The sequence below is a fragment of the Pinus tabuliformis genome, chromosome 8 (genome assembly GCF_031772625.1).
Source record: "Pinus tabuliformis cultivar Carrire ecotype Pingquan chromosome 8, CPIR1, whole genome shotgun sequence".
NCBI classification, from domain to species: domain Eukaryota; kingdom Viridiplantae; phylum Streptophyta; class Pinopsida; order Pinales; family Pinaceae; genus Pinus; species Pinus tabuliformis.
This window is the reverse complement of record NC_142294.1, coordinates 518,904,548-518,919,407: the sequence shown is the minus strand read 5'-3', so window position 1 is coordinate 518,919,407 and position 14,860 is coordinate 518,904,548. Positions and strand designations below refer to the sequence as shown.

At 35.6% G+C, this 14,860-nt stretch overlaps 1 pseudogene; it reads right to left on the bottom strand.

The window, feature by feature from the left end:
* Positions 1 to 3,792: 3,792 nt before the first annotated feature.
* Positions 3,793 to 13,011, bottom strand: LOC149236417 (uncharacterized; annotated as a pseudogene).
* Between the last annotated feature and the right edge of the window lie 1,849 nt (positions 13,012 to 14,860).

The window sequence follows — 14,860 nt, the reverse complement described above, 5'->3', positions numbered from 1 at the left end:
ATATACGGAAACTGAGCATATACGGAAGATCTGGGCATATACGGAAACTGGGCATATACGGAAACTGGGCATATACGGAAGATGTGCGCATATACGGAAACTGGGCATATACGGAAACTGGGCATATACGGAAGATGTCCGCATATACGGAAACTGGGCATATACGGAAGATGTGCGCATATACGGAAACTGGGCATATACGGAAGATGTGCGCATATACGGAAACTGGGCATATACGGAAGATGTGCACATATACAGAAACTGGGCATATACGGAAGATGTGTGCATATACGGAAACTGGGTGTATACGGAAACTGGGCATATACGGAAGATGTGTGCATATACGGAAACTGGGCATATACGGAAGATGTGTGCATATAAGGAAACTGGGCATATACGGAAGATGTGAGCATATACGGAAACTGGGCATATACGGAAGATGTGCGCATATACGGAAACTGGGCATATACGGAAGATGTGGGAATATACAGAAGATGTGCGCATATACGGAAACTGGGCATATATGGAAGATGTGTGCATATACGGAAGATGTGCGCATATACGGAAACTGGGCATATACGGAAGATGTGTGCATATACGGAAACTGGGCATATACGGAAGATGTGTGCATACACGGAAACTGGGCATATACGGAAGATGTGCGCATATACGGAAACTGGGCATATACGGAAGATGTGCGCATATATGGAAACTGGGCATATACGGAAGATGTGCGCATATACGGAAACTGGGCATATACGGAAGATGTGCGCATATACGGAAGATGTGCATATACGGAAACTGGGCATATACGGAAGATGTGCGCATATACGGAAATTGGGCATATACGGAAGATGTCCGCATATACGGAAACTGGGCATATATGGAAGATGTCCGCATATACGGAAACTGGGCATATACGGAAGATGTGCGCATATACGGAAACTGGGCATATACGGAAGATGTGCGCATATATGGAAACTGGGCATATACGGAAGATCTGGGCATATACGGAAACTGGGCATATATGGAAGATCTGGGCATATACGGAAACTGGGCATATACGGAAACTAGGCATATACGGAAGATGTGCGCATATATGGAAACTGGGCATATACGGAAGATGTGTGCATATACGGAAACTGGGCATATACGGAAGATGTGCGCATATACGGAAACTGGGCATATACGGAAGATGTGCACATATACAGAAACTGGGCATATACGGAAGATGTGTGCATATACGGAAACTGGGTGTATACGGAAACTGGGCATATACGGAAGATGTGTGCATATACGGAAACTGGGCATATACGGAAGATGTGCGCATATACGGAAACTGGGCATATACAGAAGATGTGTGCATATACGGAAACTGGGCATATACGGAAGATGTGTGCATACATGGAAACTGGGCATATACAGAAGATGTGTGCATATACGGAAACTGGGCATATACGGAAGATGTGCGCATATACGGAAACTAAACTGGGCATATACGGAAGATGTGCGCATATACGAAAACTGGGCATATACGGAAGATGTGCGCATATACGGAAATTGGGCATATACGGAAGATGTGCGCATATACGGAAACTGGGCATATACGGAAGATGTGAGCATATACGGAAACTGGGCATATACGGAAGATGTGCGCATATACGGAAACTGGGCATATACGGAAGATGTGGGAATATACAGATGATGTGTGCATATACGGAAACTGGGCATATACGGAAGATGTGTGCATATATGGAAGATGTGCGCATATACGGAAACTGGGCATATACGGAAGATGTGTGCATATACGGAAACTGGGCATATACGGAAGATGTGTGCATACACGGAAACTGGGCATATACGGAAGATGTGTGCATATACGGAAACTGGGCATATACGGAAACTGTGCATATACGGAAGATGTGCGCATATATGGAAACTGGGCATATACGGAAGATGTGCGCATATACGGAAACTGGGCATATACGGAAGATGTGCGCATATACGGAAGATGTGCATATACGGAAACTGGGCATATACGGAAGATGTCCGCATATACGGAAACTGGGCATATACGGAAGATGTCCGCATATACGGAAACTGGGCATATACGGAAGATGTCCGCATATACGGAAACTGGGCATATACGGAAGATGTGCGCATATACGGAAACTGGGCATATACGGAAGATGTGCGCATATATGGAAACTGGGCATATACAGAAGATCTGGGCATATACGGAAACTGGGCATATATGGAAGATCTGGGCATATACGGAAACTGGGCATATACGGAAACTAGGCATATACGGAAGATGTGCGCATATATGGAAACTGGGCATCTACGGAAGATGTGTGCATATACGGAAATTGGGCATATACGGAAGATGTGCGCATATACGGAAACTGGGCATATACGGAAGATGTGCACATATACAGAAACTGGGCATATACGGAAGATGTGTGCATATACGGAAACTGGGTGTATACGGAAACTGGGCATATACGGAAGATGTGTGCATATACGGAAACTGGGCATATACGGAAGATGTGCGCATATACGGAAACTGGGCATATACAGAAGATGTGTGCATATACGGAAACTGGGCATATACGGAAGATGTGTGCATACACGGAAACTGGGCATATACAGAAGATGTGTGCATATACGGAAACTGGGCATATACGGAAGTTGTGCGCATATACGGAAACTAAACTGGGCATATACGGAAGATGTGCGCATATACGAAAATTGGGCATATACGGAAGATGTGCGCATATACGGAAATTGGACATATACAGAAGATGTGCGCATATACGGAAACTGGGCATATACGGAAGATGTGCGCATATACAGAAACTGGGCATATACGGAAGATGTGCGCATATACGGAAACTGGGCATATACGGAAGATGTGATGCATCTAAATCAAGATGTTGCAAGAAGATTCTCATCCTTACCTTCCAATTTGTATAATTTGAGCCATTCAAAAATGGAACTCCAACTGAGGTAATCAGGTCCTAGTTCTCCATGATCCTTGATCTTCCTTCTAACTATTAAACTGATCCTGAAGGAGGCTAGCTTCAATACAAATTTTTAGAAACAATGGAAACTAGGACACTACTATGAGGGGGGATGAATTAGTAGTGTGGCCAAATTATACAATTCTTCACAAATTTCACTTTTTAATCACTTTAACAATTTTTCATGGATCAATAACACAACTCAATCATGTAGAACATAACATCATAAACCTCAAGCACATGAACTACATATACACAAGACGCTAATCTTCTTTTTATTACAATCTTCAACTTGATTACATCATGGCCCCACAAGCTACCACGTGTAGGTTTATCAGTTGCTACTACTAGGAACTTCAATCTCGTCCATTAGCCTCATGAAGGTTGCAGGAGCATTCATCAATCCGAAAACACAAGGGCTCGAAGAGAGTTGAATTGCCCCCCTGATAAGAGTAACGTTATGAATGTTACAAAATCACAAGGGCTAATCAAACAGAATTGTAACGTGATTGGTGCCCGCAGAATGAAACCTGATTAGGGCATCTGTCGAAACAGAACCAAGCGATTGTGCTGGAAAAGATCAAGAGATGCTTCCGCACCTCCAATTTGGGGGTAATGAAATTCAAATTTGAATTCATTCTGGAAAATCAACCCCGCCCTCATTTCCTTCAAAAATCCAAACCTCTATGCGAACCATGCCCATTATCGATTTCGTCAGTTGATCAGGGAGAGCTCCGACATGATGCCCTGTACAGATAACAGGGTCTCCTCAGCCCGCTTGTTGCCGAAGCACATACACAGAACAATGCATAAGAACGTGGTTCGAAACTGGTACACGATACAAACCGCTCCAACTGCTGCCCCACATCTGTTTCCTCACTGGCTTTATATCGCCTGCCCCCAAGATCTTGTCCAGGCAGAAGAATAGAAGCCCAAAATTCTCGTTGCCATGGAAGGGAAGTGCAGGGTCTGTGCTATTGGAGAAATAGCTCTCTTTAAATGTTTCGATGTTTTCTCCATCGCTACACGCCTCAAATAGGTTTGCAGCGGGATCTTAATTTCTAACGTTATAGAGCTATATATATTATATCAAAAGTTTTTGGTGTTTGGGATGGGTTTGCAACTGGATCTTAATTTCTAACGTTCTAGAGAGCTATATATTATATCAAAAGTTTTTGGTGTTTGGAATGGATTTGCAGTAGTCTTATTAGTGTTATATACAGATCTGGAATATTTGCGAAATATAGATTTTTAAATCTGTTATATTTTAAAGTTTTTGTTAAATTTAGGGAAATTATTTTTTTGTCTAAATCTTAAATTTTGTTGTTTAAAATTAGTTTTTAATTATATATAGATTGTTCAAAGCCTTTGAAACATTTAGATAACTAGTAAAGAGTTTACAACTCAAATTTGTGATTTTCTTAATTTTAAATAAATTGAATCAGAAAATATATCAAAAATCACATATAGCAGAGACTATGACTATATTATATCAATTTTTTTTGCATCATCTTGTCCACAAGCATTCTCATATATTTACTGAATTTTGTTGATATTTCGAGGTATATATTGTGACACCCACAGAATTAGGGTATATTTTTGAAATTTCAAAAGAAAATTGTTAAATTTAAGCTAAATTTTTGTTTTTGTCTATATCTTAAATTTTATTATTTAAAATAAAAATTTAAAATAAGCTTGTGATTATATGTAGATTTTGAGAAATCTTTGAAACATTTAGATAATAAAAAATTTATGACTCAAATTTGTGATTTTCAAAATTTTAAATAAATTAAACCAAAAAGATATATCAAAATTCACGAGACTACCGCTATATTGTATCAAAAAATTTGCACCATCTGGTCCATGATCCACCGTCCACAGGCATTGTGATATATTTCTTGAGTTTCGCTGATATTTCGGGGTATATATTCTTATGTGTTTACATTAACCCTGCCCAGAGAATTGTGGTATACTTCTGAAGTTTCGCTACTACATGTTGCTTACTATTTCGGAATAAACAGTCATGAGGAAGAAATAATGAAATGTGTGTAGCAATTCTTTAAAGATTAGGAAAACGGGCAAAAGGTTCAACCTTTTCGGCTCCGTCTCTTCCCCGACCCCGCCCATGTTCAACTTATCATTTGAATGCGTTTGGGATCTTGCATGGAAAATTCGAAGGAACAGGCCCCTCGCACATTATATGGAGGGTTTCTTGCTCAAAATCTTTCACTCAATGCCTGTCAATATTTTTAGGGGATGCATGAATTTTACGGTTTTGGTTTTAAGTGATGTACTGTTTTAAGTGATGTACTGTGTCATCAAACATGGACTTTTTCTCTAGGTTTAGTTTTAATGAATGTTTTTGGAATTGTATGAGAATTGCTCATTGGTTAGTTTGGGTATGTGATAACAATAAATTTTATAATGTCTTCTATATATATTTTCTTAAAAAATATGTTTATGATTTTAATCATATTAATGTTTATAATTTTAATCATGTAATTGATTAAATGTGGTCTAAGTGGATCTTTTCAATCGAGAACCACAATGTGTTCTACGAAAAAAGAGATACTAATTTAAAACGAAACCATTGTGCATTTTAGAGTACAGTGGAAGCATTATGAAGCACAAGATGCCACTTGGGAAGCATTATTTGTTTTATTCCTATATTGGTTTTGCAAGAGGTACAATACTAAGGACAATGTTTCTTTTCTTTAAGGGGTAGGGTATTGTGACATTTTTTTTTTTTATTTTGTTGATTTTTTGTAATTAATGACAAATAATGTTAGGGTGTTAGCATTGATGTTATGAGTTGAAAGTTTATTATGAGATGTAATATTTTGTTTTATTAATAAAATATATTAGAATTAAACAAGAGAGACAACCAATAGATTATGATGCTTTGAGAGTAAAATATATACCTTGAATTAATAATTCCATTAATGTGATGATTGAGAAGATGAAGGGTCAATATGTGTTTATAAAATGGAGAAAAGCAAAGGAGAAGAATTCTTTTTCCTTTTTATTTTGAGAATTAATCTATTATTATTCTCATACACTCATTTTCTCCCTATGAATCAAAAATTTGAATTGGAATGAAAATTGGTGACATGTTTTGTAATAGAAGTTGAATGTGTTGTAGTGTTTTTCCTTTGGACTAGATGGCTCTAAGGACTATGTGGCACAAAGAGCACTAAAGAAGGGAAGGCTGAGGGACTACATAGGTCATAGGAGGACTCCCTTGTGTTGTGCAGACTTTCATTTTCATTTGTGAACTTCTATGGGCTTGGTCAATGAATGGAAAGGAAAAACACTTATATTCTCTCTTGTGTGTGGAGAAGAGTAGCCCTGAAAATCCTTGATTTTATTTTTTTATCTCAGGGCTTCAAGATCTAGCTTGAGGGTGATCAACTATGAGAAAGGTTGTAGCATAGCTAAGCCCATATTTGGTGGCTCACACTTCTTCAGTTCCAAATTGTAAAATACTTGAGTCTAAATAAGTATCTCTTATGAAAGATTATTTAATTTCTCTTTTGAACAAGTTTATATGTACATACATTTACTTTCCAAAAAATTTATCATGGTTGTAGATTTTATATTATTTGGTTGTAGCTTTTTATATGTATTAGATTTTCTAAAGTCACTATTTGAGGAAGATAGGCTTCCTAAATTCTTCTTTAAACATGTCATGTTTCCATTTCTACTATAAATTTTCTTTTGGGAGGTTCAAGGAGCTGAAATTTGGACCATTGTGAGGGAAAACCACACTAATCCTCTTGTCCAATTTTTAGATCTTGCTTCATGATTTTTTAGAAAATACGATTAGAGGGAGTTTACATCAAAAGTCAACCATTTTCCCTATGGTTTATTAGTGAATTTATAAGACAAGAGGAGAGGGTTAGAGATCCTCTTTCTAAGGATAAGATCCACAAATATGGGGATTAGGGTTCCATAATGAGAGGGAATAGATTCATAAACCATGGGATGAGGCTCAAATAGGTAGGGGCTCACATCCTTCTTCTTGAGATAATATTCCCCAACAAGGCTTCTAGAAATTTATTTTTATTTTTACCTACATTAAAAGGTTATCAAACTTTTTAATGGAGAATAGTGCGACAAATTACGTAGGCTACAATCATTAAAATTGCATTTACACAGATAGTTGCTAGGAAAAGTGTGACACTTTTTCAAAATTGGTTTTTTAGCAACGTAATCCAAGATTCTTGTTGTTTTCAGAATGGTTTTTATTCCAACATTGTAGGGGATTGCTTGCAAGAGTTCATCGGATAGTGAGAGATCTGGATTTGCGGTCATGTGCTAATGGTGACAAGATGACGTGTAGCACTCACTCCCCCATCCCTAGAACTCTATCTTTCATGATGATGTTGTTTGATGATTTTATACTGTGGTTTTAGGCTCACTTTTCATTATATCTAAAGTGATTTTGTTCTAAGAAGAATTTAAGAATACATTTTGAATTAGTTTGGTGTGACCACTCAAGAAAAATGACTTACTTTCTTATATTCTAGGATACACAAAGAGAGATATCAACATGGAACCAATATTGGGTATCTCTTCCATTTTCTTTCTTTGAGGACTTTCTCATTCAATGTTATTTTGGTTCTCAATATAATTTGGAATTTTGGAGAGCACACAAGTACCAAACCTTTTATTTCCGTATTATTTTTGTCAAGACCAATCCCTTTATTGTGGGTTTAGTCTTAGGATATTATATAAAATCCTAAAGAACAATATCTATGATGGTTTACATATCACACAACATCAGTTTCCCAATTTTACTTAATGTCTTCAATCTCTTATGTGTTTTCAATGGCCTAGGTTCAATGTCCTAAGATCCTTAAGCATTTAAGGTATCATAAGAATCCTCAACATTGTAAGTGTTAAATGAGTGTCATATGTGATCATGTGATGAATAATGAATTGTTGGGTTTGGACAAAGATATCTGTCATAGTAACTTGTTATAAAGGTCACGTCTCTAATCATATACTATATTATTTGTGATCTAATCAAGATGATTTTCAAAGTGGGTTTTTCTTGATGTGATAGAGCTTCCCACTCTAAACCTTTGTGTTGATGTGACAATTGTATGCTCTATTAGTGTTATGCTTTTTATTTTAATGCTACCACATTAGGAATTTCTTATGATAATGAATAAACAATGAGAACGTTAGTATCTTAATAAAATTACCATTTATTGATTAAAAATATGGTTATATTTATGTTAAGTGATGTCCTTAGAGTTTAAATATATGTGCATTGAGCTATTACTAAGAGTACAATGAGAAATCATTATCACTATCACGAACATGATATTTTCCTACCCACTTTTAGTTAAATAATCCAATTTTAAATATTAAATTAAAATTCTTCACATAAATAATAATAATAATAATAATAATAATAATAATAAATTAATTGCAAAAAAAATCATAAAAGAAAAATAAAAAATTATTAATATCTTTAAAATTGAAAATAAATATGTTGTTCTAAATGTTTTGTAATATTAATGCAAAACTCTTCCTCCTTAAGATCCACTCTAACATTATTTGCATTATTTGTAGTAGGTCATTTATAGTGTATTAAGGGAATTGTGATTTTAATCCAAAAACCAATATTTTTTATATTTAAATATGAGTTATATATTTGTTTTAACTTGTATTATTATTTTTATATAGTTTCATGTATATTGTTCATGATACCATGTTTATGAGGTTTTTCTTATAATTCTTTAAACTTGAACATTTCTACCAAAAGAAAAAATAAATGCCAACAATTACAAGGTTTTCATGGTTTTGTAGTTTTCACAAGTACAAGGTTTTCTTGGGTTTTGTAGATTTTATTTCATACTACTCATGATTATATTTTCCATTTCACTTCAATGTCACATCATATATGTGTACACATATTTTCTAAGTTTGTTAAAAGATTTTAACATAATTTATAATATGATTAAATTTATGTTTAATAGAATAACAATTTGTTGAGTCAATAGTGTAAATAATTTTTATATAAAAAATAAAAATATATATCACATTTTGAATTTTATATATATTAACTTTTCAAGTGTACATTTTAGTTTTAGTTTTTTATTTCAAATCTTACTTGAACTACTTTGTGAGTGGTTTTCTCTCATCAACAATCTTACACATAATAAATTTCTACTTTATTAAAGTAATTTCACTTCAAGTAATTTCACAATATGTTCACAAATTCACTCCTATGTTATCTAATTCTAAATGTTGAAAGTGCCATTAATTGAAACTCCAAGAGAATAAATTAGAAAATAATTATACTCTGAGTATAAAGATAAATCATATTCATTAAAATGTTTTAACATATATTTATAAATACAAACAAGGCTAAGTGATATTTATTCTCCAATACTATTAAATTATTAGTAATTAATTAAATAAGTAATTATTAATTATTATACTATTTTTTTTCAAATTTTAGTAATAAATATTGTTCTTGCTTGTAATATTTTGTTATTTATGATATGTTTTGCGAATACATTATTTTCTAAATTCACTGTATTATTTTGTGGATTTTTCATAGTAACTTTATAAACTTACAAGTTTTCTCACTTATTTATCTCCACACATAAAATTTAACTCCAAATGTTAGATGAATAATTATCAAAACTTCAAAAAAATAAACTGTAAATAAATTGAGTTATAATCATGTTGACTCTTTAACATATATTTATGGATACAAAACAAGTCATATTATCTTCATACACTATATAACCACAAATGACCAGTTAAATAAGTAATTGTCAATTAGTATAACACTTTTTCAAATTAGCTTGAACATCTACTCAAGAATATAAAACAAATCTTAAAAATATTTATCATCATACATGTTAAATAAAAATTGATTAATTGAATAAGTAACTATTAATTATTATAACACTTTTATAAAACAAATCTTACAAATATCTATCATCATACATGTTAAATAAAAAATGATTAATTGAATAAGTAACTATTAATTATTATAACACTTATTTTAAATTTCATTAATGGAAATGATTATTTCATATGATATTTATTTTATTAATATATTTTATTGTTTTTCAGTTTATTATTTTTAAAAAATTATCTTATTATTTTTTAAACACTTCACATAAATATAAAAGCATAATTTTTTCGAAGATTTAATAATTAATACTTTTTATATATATATATATATATATATATATATATAATTATGAGGGTTAATTTAATTAGTTGTGTTAAAGCATTTCTTTAATAAGAAATAATGAGGTCAATTCTGCTTGTAGCCTTAAATCTTCTACCAAATATAATAATTAATAATTTGTAACTTCTATAATTAATATTACATATAAAACTCCGTCAATTTTCAATCAATTTTATTTGTTTATAATTAAAATTTGTATATATATCTTTGATGAAGAGTATAGATATTAACTGAAGAAAAGAAGAAAAAAAAAAACATTAATAATTACCCTAACAAAACAATTAATAATTACTAATTACTCATCATAAATAAAATCCATAACCAACTTATCATTTCATTAATTATATAAACCCAAGTACAATACACTTATATTCAATGGACACTTGGATTTGACTCAACTCAGTGAGTTCAAATCTGTGGCATAGTGCCACTTAAACCGGACTCCTGCCAAAAGAGCATTGAGCCAGAAAGCAGATGAATACACAAGAATACCATTATCATAAGTGAATGCAGAGGAATACACCAGAATTCCATTCTCATCCTTAGATTGAGAATCATATTCTGGTGGATACTCGCCTAAAAGATAACTTCCAGTGGCCCACTTTACCCAAACTAGTACTTGTAAAGCACCATATACCCATCTACCAAAACATTTTGGGCCCAAAATTCCTTATAACAAGCTACCACATAAAATACATATCAATTCCAAAGCCATCACCGCGCGAACCAGAACTTTTGGACGCAGCAAAGTCTTCTTCAAACCCAAAAACTGGAGTATTAAATCCCGAACCTTAAGATGACCCCAAAACTGGAGTATGGGATGAAGGCAAACCTTAAGACGACCCCAAAACTGGAGTATCAAATCCTGAACCTTAAGACGACCCCAAAACTGGAGTATGGGATGAAGGCAAACCTTAAGACGACCCCAAAACTGGAGTATGGGATGAATGCAAACCAGGAGAGGAAGGCAAAACTGGAGCATCGGCTGAAACGAAACCTTAACACGACGCCAAACATTAATTATTGGAGCAAACAAACCCTTACCTGCTGTTGCTTCTTGGGAAACAGTGGATGTTGGCTCTTTGGGTTCATCGACCTTAACGGTTGGGTTACTCAAATACAAATGTAAGCAGTCCATGCCCAAAGCAATACCAATGCCTACCAATATGGCAACAATAACACTGTATTTGGAAGGCGGTTCAGAGCCCATATCGTACCATTTTCCAATGTTTGTAGGTTGCAGAGAAACAAAGAGCACCCAAAATATGGAGCAAAAGAGGTTGAAAGATCCTACTATATAGGACAAGGTTCTAACGCCCAAACGAGTACCTCTAAAGTTCAACACCCGGCACTCGTAGTTGTTTTGGGCCATACCATTTGTTAGAAAAGCACCGGCGGCAAACCCACTTCCCTTACTATCTACCACATAATCTTTAATTGCTCTTCTTGCCACAAGAGAGCTGGAGAAGCCATCGACCCTGAACCAAACAGTGAGTAGAAGGTTGAGTGCGATCTATGTTAACCTTGGCACTATTAAAGACGCAGTGCTGTAAGCACGGTCAGATTCTCCCGTAGCTCCGAAAGATCTGTTCAGCAGCTTTGTCCAGTAATCATAGCCTGATGGAGAAAGGGGAATGCAGATGCAAGGATGCTCCTTTTCCATGGCTCCCTTGGAAACATACTCAAATATTTCATCCACTGCCTGCTTTTCTTTCTTCCTTTCTTCCTTCCACCCATGGCAACCATTTTCTAGGCAGTCTGGAGATGGCAGTAAGCATAGGGAATCAGATAGTCGTTTAAGACTTCCGGGCATCCGTTGATCAAGCACCTTTACGATGTCTTGCACATTCCAGAATACAATGCATTTGCATTCAGATCCACCATCCTGAAGCTTGCAATTACAGATCCCAGGAAGGAGTTCAGCAGATTGAGATTTTAAAGGAAAACATTGAAGTAGAATAGAGTCCACCTTATAGGCATTGCAGATATACTTCATAAATTGCTTCATCGATGAATTGGGCGGGTTGTATGACAACATTACCACAGAAGCCTTTGCAAATCGATTTTCTGGTTCTGGACTTGGCGCGTAGGTAGTCAGTCCGAACCCGGCATTTATCGGGTACAGTTCGGGGCCTCTCAGGGTTGCCAGAACATCCCTGGCGCCCAGCTCCAGGTCGAGTCTTCCCCTTAACAAGCTCCTAACAAATACCAAAAAATTTCCCACTATAGCGAATCCCAGATCGGGAAAATTAGTGGACCCCGTTACAGCCTCACCCAACTCGGACTGCGCGACAGCAAGATTGCATAGCCATCCCAAGCAGCTAAAGAAATGAATAATGAACAAGCGCAGTATGTATTGCCTTCCTGAGACACCCATCTCAAAATTCAACGAACGATGAAGTTTTCCAAACCTCTGATAAACAAGAAATTTGAGTTCGTTCACTGATGGCATATTCAAATTTGAATTTCATTACCCCGCGCATAATTTAAAAACTTGAGCGTATACAATCATGTATGCTCCATGCCATAACCTATCAAAGCATGGCGTACTATCAACGCAATTTCTGGGATCCATCATGGATGCATAAGTCATGGTGGATGAATGCGAATACATACAGAGACATCGATCGGAATCTGTTCGTCGGGAAAGGATGCACACGGGTTGACGGTCAGAACTCGTCTCCCAAGACTGTCCTTAGACTCTGTTAAGAGAGCATTTACTATGCTATAGTCTCTGAAATAGCACTTGCCCTCACACGCAGCCATTCCGTTAAGATAAACAACAGTCGTGCAAAATGAGAATGTTCGAATAGTACACAAAGGTCAGTGGTTTTTTGGTTCCGCAGCATGGCATAATGCGGGGAAAGTACTTCTACCATCATTCCGACTTGCATGGTCCAAAGATAAATACGTCAGCGATCACAAATTGAACAACAATCAAACTGGAATTTTGATATCACAAATTGAACAACAATCAAACTGGAATTTGGATATGTTACAGCAGCACAGTCTCCACAATGCCCAGTGACAGTTAAGTCAATTTTGATGGGAACATTGCGGTCAGAAAAAAATAAAGCGGACGAAATCGATTCCCTGAGATAGAAAGAAAAGAAGAAATAGGAACACGTTTTAAATGGCTTTTAGCACTATAAAATCCCCGCTCTTCTCCTTGCCATGAAACACGTTTCGATCACCTGTAGGCTGCAACAAAGGTTCGGCTTCAAAATTTTCGCAATGGCTTTTAAATCATTGGTAATGACTAAACCACACTATGCTTCTGTAGGTTGCAAACAATATGATGTGTGTGGAAAAATGATAAGACGCTTTTAACAAAGAAATTATCTGCAGTCAGTCTGTGTGTGTGAAAAAATGATAAGACGCTTTTAACAAAGAAATTATCTGCAGACTACATTCGCTTCAGCTGTTGCTTTTATGGCCCTGTTAATGGTGGATTCAAGTTGGGCTACTCATAGAAAGGTGGTGCTGACCAAAAGTGATTCCAGCGCTTCACCGATCTTCAATGTCATGGACTACGGCGCACATGGCAGCGGTCTAAACGATGATCGGACGGTGACTACCTTTTAATCAATTATTATATATGTTCAATATTCTTTTGATACTCCTGCAAAGTTTGATGCGCTGAGCATACCTTGCCCTTGCCCTTGCCCTTCGACTCACTGCAGTGTTTTTATAGTGGGAATAGGTTTTTCTTTCTTCTAACCGTCCAGAAAACATACTTGTTCCTTGATATATTTTATTACTTTGTAATCTAATTAAATTTTTTACAACCAATTTAGAAAATATACGTGTTCCTTCATATACCTTTCACTCTAACTGAAATTTGGGAAAATAGATTATATATACTTTGTAATCTAATTAAGATCTTTACAACCAATTAAATCTTATTGATGAGAATATGTTTTCTTCCCCCCACAAGAAAATGTGACTAATTAAATTATTAATATTGTTATCATTATTTCTTCTTTTGTGGTTATTAACTCGGTGTTTATTGTTATTTTCTTGTTATTTTAGGCATTCCAAGAAGCATGGCAAGCAGCATGCACGGCACCTTCCGATGCAGTGTTCCAAGTACCGTCGGGAAAGAAATTTCTAGTTACGCCAGTGACATTTCTTGGTCCTTGCAAGTCTCATATTTCAGTAGAGGTAAGAAAGTTGGATGTCGGGTTGTCTACTTGTGATGACAATAGACGCAAAGTATGCTGACATAGGTTACTTGCAGATTACAGGAACAATAGTTGCACCCAATCAACAATCTGCATGGAATAGCAATGAACGTCGTATGTGGCTCCGATTTTCTGGTATATCTGGGTTGACCATAGAAGGTGGTGGTGTCATTGATGGTCAAGGCAAGGCTTGGTGGTCGAAGTCCTGCAAAGTGCACGAACAACAAGTAAGCATTTCTATTTCACCTGGTCTTTTTGTCACCATTGTGTCGCATTCTCTAATATTCCATCATCTCTCCTCCATTGAATATCCACGTACGACTCCACCCACTAGCACCATCCGCACTCATCTCTCCAACTCTTAACATTTAACATTAAACATCAATACAACAAGTATAAACCATCTGCTTCAATTTATATTAATCATCAGA